Source organism: Pinus tabuliformis, chromosome 2_1, assembly GCF_031772625.1.
Source record: "Pinus tabuliformis cultivar Carrire ecotype Pingquan chromosome 2_1, CPIR1, whole genome shotgun sequence".
Lineage (NCBI taxonomy): Eukaryota > Viridiplantae > Streptophyta > Pinopsida > Pinales > Pinaceae > Pinus > Pinus tabuliformis.
The window spans coordinates 816,507,532-816,523,476 of NC_142299.1; positions in this window are offsets into that span (position 1 = coordinate 816,507,532).

Here is a 15,945-nt window from a genome sequence, read left to right on the forward strand (position 1 = left end):
CTTGATTGAAATATGAACAAGACGGATGCGCGACAGCTAGTCCCTGCCCTACGCGGGAGCTTAGGAGGAACAGGGCTGGGAGGAAAGGGGATTGGAGTTGAAAATAACAGAAGTGTTCAGACTGGTGAAATCTAAAATCTATCAAGAATTCCCTGGCAGACACCATCAACAAATCTTACATCCTGCAACCCCATAACCATGCTCTGCTTGTTGAGTTGTTGCAAATAGACCTCATCTAAATGAGTGAGTAAAACCGTACACAGACTATTGGGAACAAATTTTGCAGCAAGTTCGCTCGATCAGTTGATACTGTTTCGCAATGGAGGCCTTACAAAGGCATTAATTGAAACAAGAAATCTAAAGAAATTCCTCAAACGGCATTTTGCAGCGATGTTGTAGAGACATCAACTCCACGGTGGCGTGCTACTCGAGAAATAAGTCTAATCGAACTATAGAAACAAGTGGCAAAGGAAAGGAGGGCTTAGGATATGAGGAAGCTCATCTAAATCCATAGTAGACTGAACACCAGAGGCTACCTTGGAAACTGTGAACTGGGCTGCAACTACCTTTCAAAATGTTCACATCTGAAATCATAGAGCCAAAGTACACACGCAAGATAGAGAAAAGTAATATACAAAAAATGCTTTGTCTCAAGAATGTGTATAGCCTCGATAGAGCCAAAGCACATATGCAAGGTAGGGAAAACTAATATGCAAAAAATGCTTTGTCTCATTACAAAAAAAACATGAGCATGCACCTTTATATAAAATTATCATGATCTTCATGAATTCAACACTCAGTTTAAAATATTAATCCACCTGTGTTACCAAGGCTAATGTTTTATAGCTCAATTATGAAGTACATAATTTTGTTGGAGTTGAATAGGGCTACTCTATTCCACTTCTTCAAAATCATTACTAAATGTAACATTGGGAGATATTGAAATCATCTAGATTCATTTCTAGAAATGGCCATATTGAAATCATCTAGATATTTCCAAAAATGGCCAATTAGTCTATTTATATTTTCCATGAAATACGAGAATGAAAGAGATGCGATATTCAATCTAATAATGATTAAGTTTATCATAAACACAATGAATGCAAAAATTGTAAGAATTAACAAGCCACTGGGTTCTCCTCACTGGCATGCAGCGTTGGCCACTTGACCAGAACCCACTGATGAACACGTCGACCGAACTAGTTTATGAAAGTATTGACTCAACGATGGAATGAACAAGGTCGTAACGTTTCATGTAGGATTTTCCTGGGCTACACATGCCTCCGCCTCACCATGAGAGGTGTAACGAGAATGAGTTCTTTGAAGAAACTAGCAAGCGTGTGCTTTTCGTTAGGTGTTTCTCGTTTAATGGTTTCGTATCAAGTTTATGACTTTGTTTCAGCAGCTCATAAGATATCCTAAGAATACTTTGCATTTGTATTCTAAGCTATCATCTCTCAAAACATACTCGGGGTCTCTTGCACTAGTATTGTTGAAAATAGCAACAAGAAATGCTAAAAATAGAAGTGCTAAAAATAGCACTGCTATAAATAGCATTTCGGGATACATTCCAATTTTAGTTAGTCCTTGAACTAAAATTGAGAATTAAAATTCGAATTTGATCTTAGCAGTTGTTTGTAAAATAATTAATTAATTCATCTTGAGTTAATTAGTTGTAGGAAATCAAACATGAATTCTATGTGAAGACATGCAACAGTTTCTCCATTGATTGAGGAAGTTATCCCTTGATTAAGGAGATCAGGATGAGTTGTACTTTGAGTTGTAATTAGTTAGCTCAGTTATCTGAGTTAAGTCCAGTTAGATTAGTTCCAACAGTTTGTGGAACTGATTGTGAGTTCAGTTAGTTAATGCATGCATGCATGTAACTGCTGCACTTCAGATAGCTGAATATTCTCTCATAAAGAACTCATGCATGTCAGTTCAGTCAAAGACCCAGTTGAGATCAGATGATGGGACATTGTACTATCAGTTGTAGGAATATTCCATGGAGGATATCTCTTGCATGCAGAAGGAATTCATTTCTTGGAGATTGCACAGTTACTTTTAAGTTTGATGGGTGTGTGATGAGGTCAATTTACACAGGTGGTAGCATTGGACCCTAGGAGAAACTGCGCAAGGAAATAGGAGGCTTGGAGGGCTAAGGGAATGCATATGGTGTGTCTATTCAGTCTGTGAGTTGTATTGTTCAATTGTACGAGAGCTAGATAGCTTTTGAGCTAAAGCATTGTGTAATCCGAACATATTTCCACTTGTATAATAATACAAAGATCAGGGTTTTTAGCTGAGGCTTTCCCCAGAGTATTCTTCTGTGTTCATGTGTGATTGCTTTCTCATTCTCAGTTATATGTGTTCTATTTGATCTTGCTCAAAATCGATTAAGCTTCTACAAGTTTGTTGTAGAAGTAGATCTTGTATTTTGCTTTAGTATATTGCATAATCTGTTGATCTACAGTGAGAAATTCTACATGGTATCAGAGCAAAGGTGATCAAAGCGAAGAACAATATACAAAGAAGGGAGAAGTTCGAAGGTTGAAGTTCCTGATTATAGAATTCGAATTCTTATCACATCTCAAATTTCACCAATGGCATTCAACAGTTTAAGACTCGAGTATGCCCTTGATGGTAGCTCGAATTATATAGCCTGGAAGGATTGCATGGAAGTAGTATTAGAGGACAACAGTCTAAAGGACTTCATTGATCAAGAAGTCCCCAAGCCGGCAGTAGCTAATGCTACAGAATTGGCAGAATGGAAGAAATGTGTGGCTAGAGCGAGGAGAATCCTTCTAGAGGGAGTTCAAGACCACATAGTTTTGAGTCTCCATGGGAAGGAGACACTATTTTCAATGTGGAAAACATTGAAAGATCTATATCAGAATAGCAGCAATTAGAGGAAGCTTGTGTTGAAAAACAAGCTTCGGAAAATCAAGTGTGAAAAGGGCGACACGATCTCTACATATCTAAACAAGCTCACCACCTGCAGGGATGAGCTTGGAAGTGTAGGGATCACAATAGCCGATGATGACATGGTGATTCTTGCTCTCCTTGGTCTTCCTAAGAGCTGGCATAACTATAAACACTCAGTAAATGGAAGAGAGAAACTGCCAGATTGGGAACGACTTTGGTCGGATCTATGCGGAGGAGATAAGGAGAAGCACCAGAGATGGATCTTCATCAAAGTAAGATGATGAAGAAAATCTAGCTTTAGCGAGTAAGGCGAGGAAAGGGAAAGGGAAGGTATCCCATTCCAAATCTATTTCTTCCCATGGTGGGAAGAAGTTTGACAAATTGAAAGTGCAATGCTTTCATTGTCATGAGGTGGGCCATTATGCTACGAATTGTCCACAGAAGAAATCCAAGAAGGGATCCTCGAAGGGATCAGATGGTGAGGCACTGGCCTCACAGTTTGAATTGGATTTCTCTCTCATTGCATGCATGGTTTCGTCCATGGTGGGATGTGATTGGTACCTAGACAGTGGAGCTTCATTCCACATGATTGGGGATAAGAATCTTTTCAATACCTTGGAGGAGAAGGATCTCTAGATGCGGATCGAGATGCGCAATGATGGAAAGTACCGTGTTTCAGGTGAAGTACAATTGTGTTTCAGAGGGAGAATGGAGCTCCTCTCACCTTGACTGATGTAAAGTATGTACCAGGTCTGAAGAGGAATCTTGTGTCCGTCATTATGCTAGAAGACAAAGGATATGATGTAGACTTTAGTAAAGGTATTCTTGAGGCATATCGGCACTGGATAGACCAAGAGGATTGCGATTCGAGTAAAGAATATCTACAAGCTAGAGGTAGACCACTGTGCTGCATTGAGTTCCAAAGTAGGGTTGGTGCAGAGACAAGATATTAGTGAGCTATGGCACAGAAGATTGGGCCACTTCCACCATGAAGCCTTGAAAATCATGCAGCAGATTTCTACCAGACTTCCCAAGGGAAAACTGGAGCAGACGGATACATGAAAAGGTTGTACCTTGGGTAAGTATGCAAAATCTTCCTTTCAGGATCGAGACAGTAGAGCTAGAGCAATCCTGCAGCGAGTTCACACAGATGTTTGTGGACCATTCTCTACAGCCTCCACCGCTAAACAAAGGTACTATGTTATTTTTATTGATGATTTTTCTTGTAGATGTTGGATCTACTTTATGCAAAAGAAGGATCAGCCCTTCTTGAATTCCTGTGAGTTTAAAGCCTTGGCAGAGAAAGAATCTGGAAAGAAAATAAGGGCCTTGTATAGCGACAATGGTGGAGAGTATGTCTCCCAATAGTTTAAGGACTTCTACGTTGTAGAAGGAATTAAACGGGAGTTGATGGCACCCCATAACCCACAACAAAATGGGGTGGCCGAAAGGAAGAACAGATCAATTATGGGAGCAGCTCGAGCGATGTTGCATGACCAAAGCCTACCACTTCATTTTTGGGCTGAGGCATGCAATACAGCAGTATACTTGCAGAACAAAACCCGCACCATATACTGGGAATGAAGACACCTATGGAGGCCTTTTTCGGGAAGCGACCAGATGTGAGTCACTTCAAGATCTTTGGATCATCAGTTTATTTCCATGTGACCAAAGATGCCTGGAAGAAGCTAGATCCAACAGTTGAGTTGGGGATACTTGTGGGGTACACTGATACACCCCACAACTATCAGGTGTTCCTACCTACCAGTCAAAGGACAATGGTACACAGAGATCTGAAGTTCAACGAGTAGAAAGCCATGCAAGTATCACTTGAGAGGGAGCTCAAGTTTCATGCAGAGGAGGAACTTTCAGTTCCTAAGGAGGAGGAGCCTCAGATTGATGCGGAGCGGCCGCATGCAGAGGATCCGGGAGTGGAGATGGGCGGAAACACTTAAGGGAAGCTGACAGGTTGATGTTGGATGCGCGAGAGAATGTGGGACAGCCATCTTCTCAGCGCAGACAGAGGAGGTCACCCAAGCGGTACACTGGTTACATGGCCCTGGTTGGGGAGTGTGTAGAGACCGAACCTTCTTCATTCGAGGAGGTAGTGCAACACCCAATCTGGGTTGATGCTATGGTGGAGGAGTATGACTCCATCGTTTGGAACTGTGTTTGGGATGTTGTCCCAAGACCTCAGGACAAGTCAGTGATGAGTTCCAGATGGCTTTACAAGGTAAAGCAGGTAGCTGATGGCAGTGTTAAGAAACATAAAGCAAGGTTTGTTGCCCGTGGTTTCTCATAGGTCAAGGGGGTTGACTATGATGAGACTTTTGCTCCTGTAGCAAGGTACTCATCTATCAGATCGATGTTGGCACTATCAGCTCAGATGGGTTGGAAGATCCATCAGATGGAGGTGAAGACAACGTTCCTCAATGGGAAGATTGAGGAAGAGGTGTACATTAAGCAACCGGAAGGTTTTAAGACCTTCGATCGTGAGTCACATGTGTGTTGACTCAAAATGGATTTGTATGGGCTAAAGCAAGCACCCCGTGCTTGGTACACCAAGATCGACAGCTATTTCACTAGGTTGGGCTTCACCAAGAGTGAAGAAGATGCGAACCTTTACCACGTCATGGTAGAAGGTTAGCCATTGATCATTGTTCTTTATGTCAATGATCTGATTTTGACAGGTGATGATCAGCTGATCAAGTCTTGCAAGGAAGACCTTGTAAGAGAGTTCGAGATGAAAGACATGGGTCTTATGCACTACTTTCTAGGCATGGAAGTGTGGCAGAAGGATGGGGAAGTGTTTTTGTCTCAAGGCAAGTATGCCAATGAGATACTCAAGCGGTTCCACATGGAGAAGTGCAAGCCCATGCAGACTCCTCTAGCTGGTAACTGGAGGAAGGAGGATGCTACTTCAGGTGAGGTAGTAGCTGCTACTGTTTATCGGCAACTTGTGGGTTCATTGATGTATCTAGTGAACACATGACCAGACTTATGCTTTGCGGTGAACCAACTGAGTCAAGCTATGGTTCAGCCTACCAAGATGTTTTGGAAGGTAGCGAAGCATGTGCTGAGATACCTTAGAGGCACATCTCAGTATGGATTGTGGTATAGACGGGTAGAGGGAGTGAAGCTTCAGGTCTTTGTAGATGCAGATTGGGCAGGGATTCCATCAGACCAGAAGAGCACTTTTAGAGGAATCTTCAACCTTGGTTCAGCTACAGTTTCCTAGTACAGCAGGAAAGAGAGGCCAGTTGTACTTAGCTCAACAGAGGCTGAATACATGGCTGCCAGTTAGGCAGCATGTGAGGCCATTTGGATGTGGAAGATTCTACTGGGATTGTTTGGTCAGAGGATGGATCCAACTGTGATCTACTGCAATAATCAGAGTTGTATCAAACTCTCTGAGAATCCAGTTTTTCATGGCAGGTCCAAGCACATTGATATCCGGTACCATCATCTTCGAGACTGTGTGGTGAAGAGGATCATGTTGTTGCTGTATGTTTCGACCGTGGAATAGGATGCAGATATTTTGACTAAGGCATTGTCAAAATGCAAGTTCGAGTTCCATAGAGACAGGATTGGGGTGACTCATAATCCCTCTCTTGTTGAGAGGGAGTGTTGAAAATAGCAACAAGAAATGTTAAAAATAGCACTGCTATAAATAGCATTTCGAGATACATTCCAATTTTAGTTAGTCCCTGAACTAAAATTGAAAATTAAAATTTGAATTTGATCTTAGTAGCTGTTTGTAAAATAATTAATTAATTCATCTTGAGTTAATTAGTTGTAGGAAATCAAACATGAAGTCTATGTGAAGATATGCAACAATTTCTCCTTTGATTAAGGAAGTTATCCCTTGATTAAGGAGATCAGGATTGTACTTTGAGTTGTAATTAGTTAGCTCAGTTATTTGAGCTAACTTAGATTAGTTCAGTTAGATTAGTTCCAACAGTTTGTGGAACTGATTGTGAGTTTAGCTAGTTAATGCATGCATGCGTGTAACTGCTGCACTTCAGATAACTGAATATTCTCTCATAATAACTCGTGCATGTCAGTTCAGTAGAAGACCTAGTTCAGATCAGATGATGGGATAGTGTACTATCAGTTGCAGGAATATTCCATGGAGGATATCTCTTGCATGCAGAAGGAACTCATTCATTGGAGATTGCGCAATTACTTTTGAGTTTGATGAGTGTGTGATGAGGCCAATTCACACAGGTGGCAGCATTGGACCCCATGAGAAATTGTGCAAGGAAATCGGAGGCTAGGAGGGCTAAGAGAAGGCATATTGTGTGTCTATTCAATCTGTGAGTTGTATTATTCGATTGTACTGAGATTTGGATAGCTTTTTAGCTAAAGCTTTGTGTAATCTGAACATATTTCCACTTGTATGATAATACATAAATCAGGGTTTTTAGCTGAATCTTTCCCCAGAGTATTCTTCTGTGTTCATGTGTGATTGCTTTCTCATTCTTAGTAATATGTGTTCTATTTGATCCTGCTCAAAATCAATTAAGCTTCTGCAAGTTTGTTGTAGAAGTAGATCTTGTATTTTGCTTTAATATATTGCATAATTTGTTGATCTACAGTGAGAAATTCTACAAGTATAAATGAATAAATCCTGGAGGCGATCTTAGAAGCAGACAATTTAGTAGCGAAGCTCTGCAATGTCGTTATTAGAATCTATATTCTCTTCGATCAGGACCCATTCAGATCATCCATCAAGATGGCATTCAAGCTTTCATGGTTAATGAATTGGCTTGCTGGTTTGCTTTTCTCAATACGCATAGGGGGGAAAGAGTTTGCCTCCCCTGTAGGTGATTACACCTATTTCCTCTTTCTCTTAGAATTAAAGTCAGGCATTCAGACTTCTCATAATTGCCCCAGAAAAATCACCCAATGGGAGATGGAAGAAGTCCTCGCAGAAAGTGCAGGGTTTGAATCCAAGCCTTCACAAGCCAGGCAGTATGTCAGTGAAGCAGTTGTCAATGATTTTTTGAAGCGCCGTAATGTGGGAGTCAAAGTGTGAGAGGAATGGTTTCCTAGAGCTGTTGTAAGTAGGAAAAAAGCAATAGCGGCTCCCTAATTATTGACACCACACCCTCGGTGCAACCAGCAACTAAGTAGGCAAGTGTGAGTGCTAAATTCCTTTAATCTATATCTATAGCGGGTAATTTTTCACACAACAATAGGTAGTATAATATGAATATGCTGGAGAAGAAGAACACAAAATCTTACACCGTAGTCTGTAATTTGGATCTAGAAATTGTATTCAATTAGCTTTCCAGTTGATAGGTTCTAGAAATTGGTTTCAATCAGCTTTCCAGTTGATAGGTTCTCTGTAAATCCTATATTGTTGGGTAATTTGCTTGTTTACTATAAATTCTACTCTTCAAACATACATATTTGTGCATCGTTGTTATGCAATTTTGCAATCTCCTTTGGCTTTTGTATACAGCTAACAACTAAACCATTGGTGACCGGGGTCTATAGGGGGAGTACATCAAACACACAAACTAGCGTGAAAAACCCCATTCTAGCTACCTTACTTAAACACATAACCAAAGTGCTTCAACCTGCCTGTAAGTAAGGATGAACAATACCATTTTGAAACACCGCCGAAATGAGAAAAAGTTGCTTAGGGAGGCATAGGAATGTCCTTGTGTATGGCAGGATGGGAACGATTGCAATTCCCCTTCGCATATTTCCATTCCCATATCAGTGTGATCTAGGTAAGAGCGCGACTTGTCTTAGCACCAGGATATTCCAAAGTTTTCCTTTGGTCTGTAGAGAAATTTATACACACAACCTTCACTCCACCAAGTTGCAAAACAGTATTTGAAAGCTATTCTTACTAGTAATCCATCCAACGAAAAAAATATTCAAGCGAAAGGTGATAATAAGGGATGAGAATAAGCAAACGACTCACCTCTAGATTAGGCCTGGAACATGAATAATGTAAGTATATGGCACCAATCCCTTAGGAAAGGACTGTCGGCCTCACCTAAGAAATGAATCACCTAGTAAGTTGATAGGTTCAAATCAAATGGAACTTATTGTATTATCATCCTTGCTTCTCCTGCTTGCTTTGTATTTATAAAGATGCATACTTGATCATCATTTATAAGAATGTATTTGTAGGGATTTATCTGGTCTTGAGCGTGTCTCGGGTTATAGTAAATGAAAGAGCTTATTCATGATAGCTTGAGTGAGAAAGTCCAGTCTGAGATATAAGTAGCTTCTGGATGGTCTTCCTTGCGATTTCATTTGTTGGTTCCTAGCTACTTTGCTGGTCTGGTCTCCTTGTGCTTACTTCTTCTAGTTATCTCCTTCGCTTATTTCAGATAACAAATCGTATGATTATGCTTACTTAAATCATAGTATCATGCTTACTTAAACCATAGTATTATGCTTACCTAAATCATAGTTTATAAAGAGCTTCCAGAATCACTACTAGCATGAATGAGCTAACTGCAACTTTTAATTATAATTAAACAATTTCAAGCTAAGATTCATTAGACTATTACGACTGAAATTATAAGTTGTCAGTGCAGATCACATCACAGGCACACGCAGAAGAGGTCTCTCACATGTTAAAAACATATCGCAATGAAAGAGGTAGTTCGTTTCCTAGTTTGATTTTCAGTTTGAAAATAGTTTGAATTTCAGTTTGATTTTTCATGTATGCAGGCAACATGCTATCTCTTCCATTCCATTTTCAAAAAGAAGTTCCATTTTCAAAAAGAAATTAGCATCATTAATAAAGTAGAAGAGAAGTTCGATGTCATACAAAAATAGTGAGAAACAGTGAGAGGCAGTTCATTACATCAAAGAGGCAGTGCATTATATTACATGAAAGAGGCAGTTCATTACCTAATTTGAGTTCCAGTTTGAGTTTTCATGTAGGCAAGCATTATGCTCTCTCTTCCCTTCTATTTTCTTTGTTCCCTTCTATTTTATCTAAAGCAGAGAAGTTCACTTTCATACAGAAACAACGAAATACGAAAGAGTCATACAGAAACAAGAATACCTCCCTCTCTAGTTGATCAAATCATGTTCCAACTTGGTTGGAGTCTATCCCTCTAAAAGTATAGGACAGTCTGAAGTAGTGTTGTCAACTTACTATCGAGTGTATGACACCTTTGTTTACATGTAAACATAAGAACAAAAGAGGTGTCATGTAAACAGAAGAACATAAGATTGTATGACACCTAAGAGTCGTGGCAGGAAGCGGTGGTGACAGCCGTACATGCAGCGGTGGTGGTTCTCTATTATACGATGGTTTTCCATTATACTAAATATATTTTGATTAACATAAAATGCTTGAGATTTAATGTTGGCATTAGTTTGAAGCTAAATTTGCAAATGTGAAGCGAAAATATGATATAACTTATGCTTTCCGCCTCCCTGCCTCGGGAAGAGGCCAAATAAGACCATGAAATGGAGTATTGTTCAAAAAGTTTAGATATTTGCGATAGGAAATGATTATTTATCATGGTAGTTAGATTAAATAAATACTAAAAACAACAAATTGATTACTATAGTCCCATGCCATTGCGAGATGGCAAAGATTAATAACAAAAAAAAATAAGGAAAATAAAAATAAAAAACCAAAACAAGTCCCATATCATCCTCCCCTACACTTATTTTTCTTTTAAATATTTCATGTTTTATAGAGTCCTGGACATATTCCATCGCTAATAAATCTACATGGCGATGACTCTGCTCTAGTGATTTTTCAACCTTAGAAAAACAGGGCAATTCATCTTAATCCCTAATTGAAATGAATCTATTTGGATATTTTAAAATCAATGGTAAACAAAACAATGAAGGTTTAAATGTTTATGCCGATAAGCAAAGACGTTTTATATATGTCAATCGATGAACAGCGTGCCTGCTCTGCTGTTATTGCGCTGATCCTTACATGTGCCCAAAACATTCCTTGTACAACTTGATTGCAGATTCTCTGAATATTCGAGAATCCGATGGACATGGCCCGGTCAGATTTCCCAAATATTCGGGAATCCGACAAGGGCGCGGTCAAATTCCCCGAATATTCAGGAATGAGATGTGAGCCTGGTCAATTTTTTCACTGCGCCCATGTCCGTCCGATTCCTGTCGGAATCTGCAATAGACTTAAGCTCACCGTTTTATTACTGTTTCCCCAAGTGAAAACTAAATACACCGTCGAAGAAGCGGTATCCTCTGCAGTCCACTCTAAAGGCTTCAAAGTTCTGATGCTTCTTGAATCTCCAAACAATATTCTGTGTGGAGACTCTAGCTACGCTGCACTGCAGAGGAAGCGCTGAAACCATTATTTCCTGCAGAGTTTTATAAAGCAATGTTTAATAAGTTTGCGTGAACTAGAATGACACGCATAACTAGCTCGATTCAACCATTTGACATTTTTCGTATTTTTATTAAATGGGAAATTCAAAAACTCATTGGTTGACAAATTTCTTTTGCCGTGTTCGACTCAACGATTTGACATTTTCTTATTCTTCTTAAATCGAAAATTCAAAAACAAATATATTTTCCTATACATCTATGTAAAATATAGGAAACGTTTCCTATACAACTCTACACAGTGGTTTCTTGCATTCAAACCCATACGTTCCAAACTGCTGCCCTTCACAAAACTTCATGTCAACGGGTGCAACCATAATCATATTTCAACAGCCAAGAGACGGGCAAGCAAAATGCATAAATTTATTCAACTCCAATATTTTTTTTCCAATAAAAAGAATACGTGACTAAAGGGAAGGTGGCTTCTCCGAAACGACACCCCATTTAAGAATACGAGACCAAAAAATTCAATAATAAATCGCCGTTCTGAGAGTGTATTTAAAATTATTAAGTTGTCCACAATTCTCCGTCTTTGGACTGGACTTTCTGTATCTCCGTCCTGCTAGTGTATTTAACATTTAATTTGCCGACAATATCTCTGACTTTGCCCCGGACTTTGTGTCCCTTGCAATTTTCACTGACATTTTTCTCCATATTTATATCCAACAGGTTTTTCATGGGGAACAAGCAACTTCCATCGTGTGCAAGTAGAGGTAATTTACTTTGTGCACAAATTCTCTGACTTTGGACTTGATATTGTTTCTCTGCAATTTGAGATATATTTTTATTTATATTTGTCTTTGTAACAGGTGCTCTCTCACTTATTATGGGAGAAGTTAGTAGTGTTTATATATTTAAATATTATTTTAATATGAAGATATGGTAGAATGTCTATAAATAAGTGTAAATATTTAAGTGAGTATTTTCCATAAAATATAATTATTAGAGTAAATAATAATAATATAAGATATAGTATTAATTCAATTAAAAAAATTAAAAGCAATAAAAATAATAAAATGATGCAGTGTATTTGTTATATATTGATTTTTTTCATTAATAAAATTATAAACAATATTTTCCACAAAAATATTATAATGTGTATTTCACATTAAAAAAATAAATAATAATAATTTATAACCCACAACCCAGTATGAGTGTTCTGTGATTCCGTTTCGGCTCAACATGTGTTGGCACTTATCTCTCTTAAAATAAAAATAAAATATTCTCTATATAGAAAAGTAATGTCAAGTATAATAAAAAAAAAGAGTATACATGTTAATTAATTTTAATTGAAACATTATAAACCATAGATAATATCAACCTCACTTTGGTCCTTTGATTTGAGTTTGATATTACAATCCAATATGGTAAAAATATTTCATTGCCTCCTAATTATAAATAAAATGTCCACATAACATAATATAATTTCATATTAACTTTGAAAAGAGATAAAGTAATTAGAAGAAAAATAAGAGTGAGTAAAATGATTAAACCTTATATTCTTTAAAAAACAATTACACAAAATAAACTATTTGAATATCTTGCTAACTAAATTATGTTAAATATAAACTTCGTATATATTTATATATAAAAATAAAATGTTAAAACTAAATATTTTAATGTTGTATATAATAAAATATTCAATGTTCAAAGAAAAATAGTAATTGAAATTAAAAAATATATATTGAGTAACATGTACTCTTAATAATAATAAGATAATAATAATAGTGATATGTGACATTTATTATTAATATAAATTAAAATGTGATATTTAAAAATATTCATAATAATAAAAAAACAATATGGATCATCAATAAAATATTTTGATATGTTAATCTGTGGGTTATATAATATTGAAGTGTATTTAAAAATATGTAAAAAAAGATAATATGGATACTGTAGTCCATAGATAAAATGTCTCAATGCACATATTATGGAAAATATTCTATTGTCAACTATGTAGATTTTATTATTGTTTTAAAAAAAATCATTTATATATCATTCAATGGAATTGTAATTGGAAGAAAAAGTTTTTTTTGCTTAAAACATTGAAAGTAGTCTTACTATTTTACATTTTGGTCATTTTTAAGTATATTTTTAAATTGAAGTTATGTAAATATGGATAGACATCAATCTACTAGGCATCAAAACACTTTTTTATTATACATCTCACATTCAAAAAAAAATATTAACTAAATTGTAGCTGTTATGATTATTAGTATTATTGTCATCATCCATAAAAATAATTAATATATAAGTTAACCATATGTATATTTAAAAAAAGTTGTAACAACATTCATAACTATGGAGATTCTTAATTTGTAAATAGGTTGTGTCAGAATACCATGGGTAAATACCATGACTTATCAATACCATATGTCCAGAAAAACCATAACTTATTTCATAGGACACTTGTGTATATGATATTTTTTGATCAATTAATTTAACTAAATGGGAAAAAATGACATAACTATTTTGGAGACAAATTTGAACCTTTAATTGATAAATACTATTAAGAATATTCTAGAATATTCTATAGAGGTTAAATCCCTACCATCTACTTAAATTACTGATACTTAAATTTAATGTTTAGAAATCTTGTTTCAAAATAGACATGCCTATTAACATAAAAAAATTAATAACTTTAATAACTAAACATGATTAAAAATTTAAAAAATACATATTTTTATAATATAGAAATATGAAATATATTATATATGTGTTACATATAAATTATCATATAAATTAAAATATTGATTCAAACTTCATAACCATTATATTCAAAACTTTATATTTAAATTTAATTAATAAACATATAAAAGTCCAATATTTATAATCTTTTTTTTTTCTTTATAGTATATATATATATATATATATATATATATATATATCATCATTGCTATCAATGTCACATTAAAATTTAAATTAAAAAATTCATAGAAGATGCTAAAGAATAATAATTTTAATAAAACTACAATTAAGAAATTTTTATTTGAAATATATATATATATATATATATATTAAATAATAAATATATATAAATCTATTTTAATTGATGAATCAAATCTATTGAGGTACAAGTTTCTCTTCAAATTTTACTTAAAAAAAAAAAAAATTGTATTGTGAGAAATTTGATCCCTCAAATTCAATACCTCTTAAATTAAAATAAATCAAACATATTTTTGGATAAACAAACAACATTCATTCTATCTAAATAAAAATTGATTTAGTTCTATAATTCTCTATATGATAAAAATTTAAAAACTTTTTATTTAGATCTATTATCAGTTCATAAATACCTGAATTTAAATTTATTTATAAATAATATCCTTTGGTTTTTACGCCGATAGGCGTACCTATTTCAACCTCTGAAGCGAAATCGACGTTGAGGAATTTTATTTTTTCGTTGCGTACCTATTTCAACCTCTGGAAGCGAAAGCGACGTTGGAGAATTTTATTTTTTTCGTTTAAATTAATGGGATTTTATTCCATGGAATATTCTTTGGAATATTCTTTGTTGTATCCAGGGGAATTTATTTTTTCGTTTAAATTAATGGGATTTCATCTCCATGGAATATTCTTTGTTTGTATAAGTGTTTGTTTGTATAAGTGTTTGGAGGGTTGTTATTTAACACTCCCATTTCATCTTGCGAGTTACAAAATTCAATAAATATTTTAATAAAAAATTTGGGTACGTGTTAGGTGGTAGGGAATCGGTTGGGTTCAACATCGTGCTTTTGAATTATCAAGTACGTGATCTATGCATTTTGATAATCGTTTCAAACCACATTCAAAACATTCGGTCTGTGTATTTCATATGTGGCAATGAATAGGCATGTCAATCGTTCACCCATCGATTCAATGCACAGGTTTGCATGTATTCGTAGATATTTGTTGGTTTTTTTTTTGGTACAACCCCATGCGAGATGCTTGTGTTAAATTACAATTGTATTTAATAATGCACTTAATTATATTTCATTAGGTTTCACCATCTTAAATTTTGCCAAAGTTAATTTTATATATATATATATAACTCTCGTTTATTATTAATAGTTATGTTGTGGCATTGGGATGGTATATAAATTTATCATGACAATTAATTTGACAATCATTGTTGTAATGTTACATTATATTGTAATTTATTCAATGTTGCATTGTGACATTAAAAAAGTAGAGTTTAATATAAGGTTTATAATATTGAGTTTAATATAAGAGTTTATAATATTGGTTTTAGTATTGGGGTTTAATATTTGATTTTTAATATTGGACATGGTCAACCATAATCTATCATTGAAAACAATGGTCAACCATAGTCAAATTAGTCAAACCATGTTCACCCATGATGAACTTGATAAAGCCATGTGACAAATATTGTTACAATGTTACATTGTCACATTACGACATAAATTATTGGACATTGTCATGTGACAAACATTGTCATAATGTTACAATACATTGCAATTTATCCAACTTCACAATGTTATATTACAAAATTAGTTAACTACATTTACTAACTCGTTGACTATGTTTCAAAATATTTGATTATGTTTCACAATCAACACCCTTCAATTTCGGTCAAATATAATCGCCTATTAATATTATTGATTAATATTAATAGTCATACATAGTCAACCACATTAGTCAAACATAAACGAAGTTAACCTT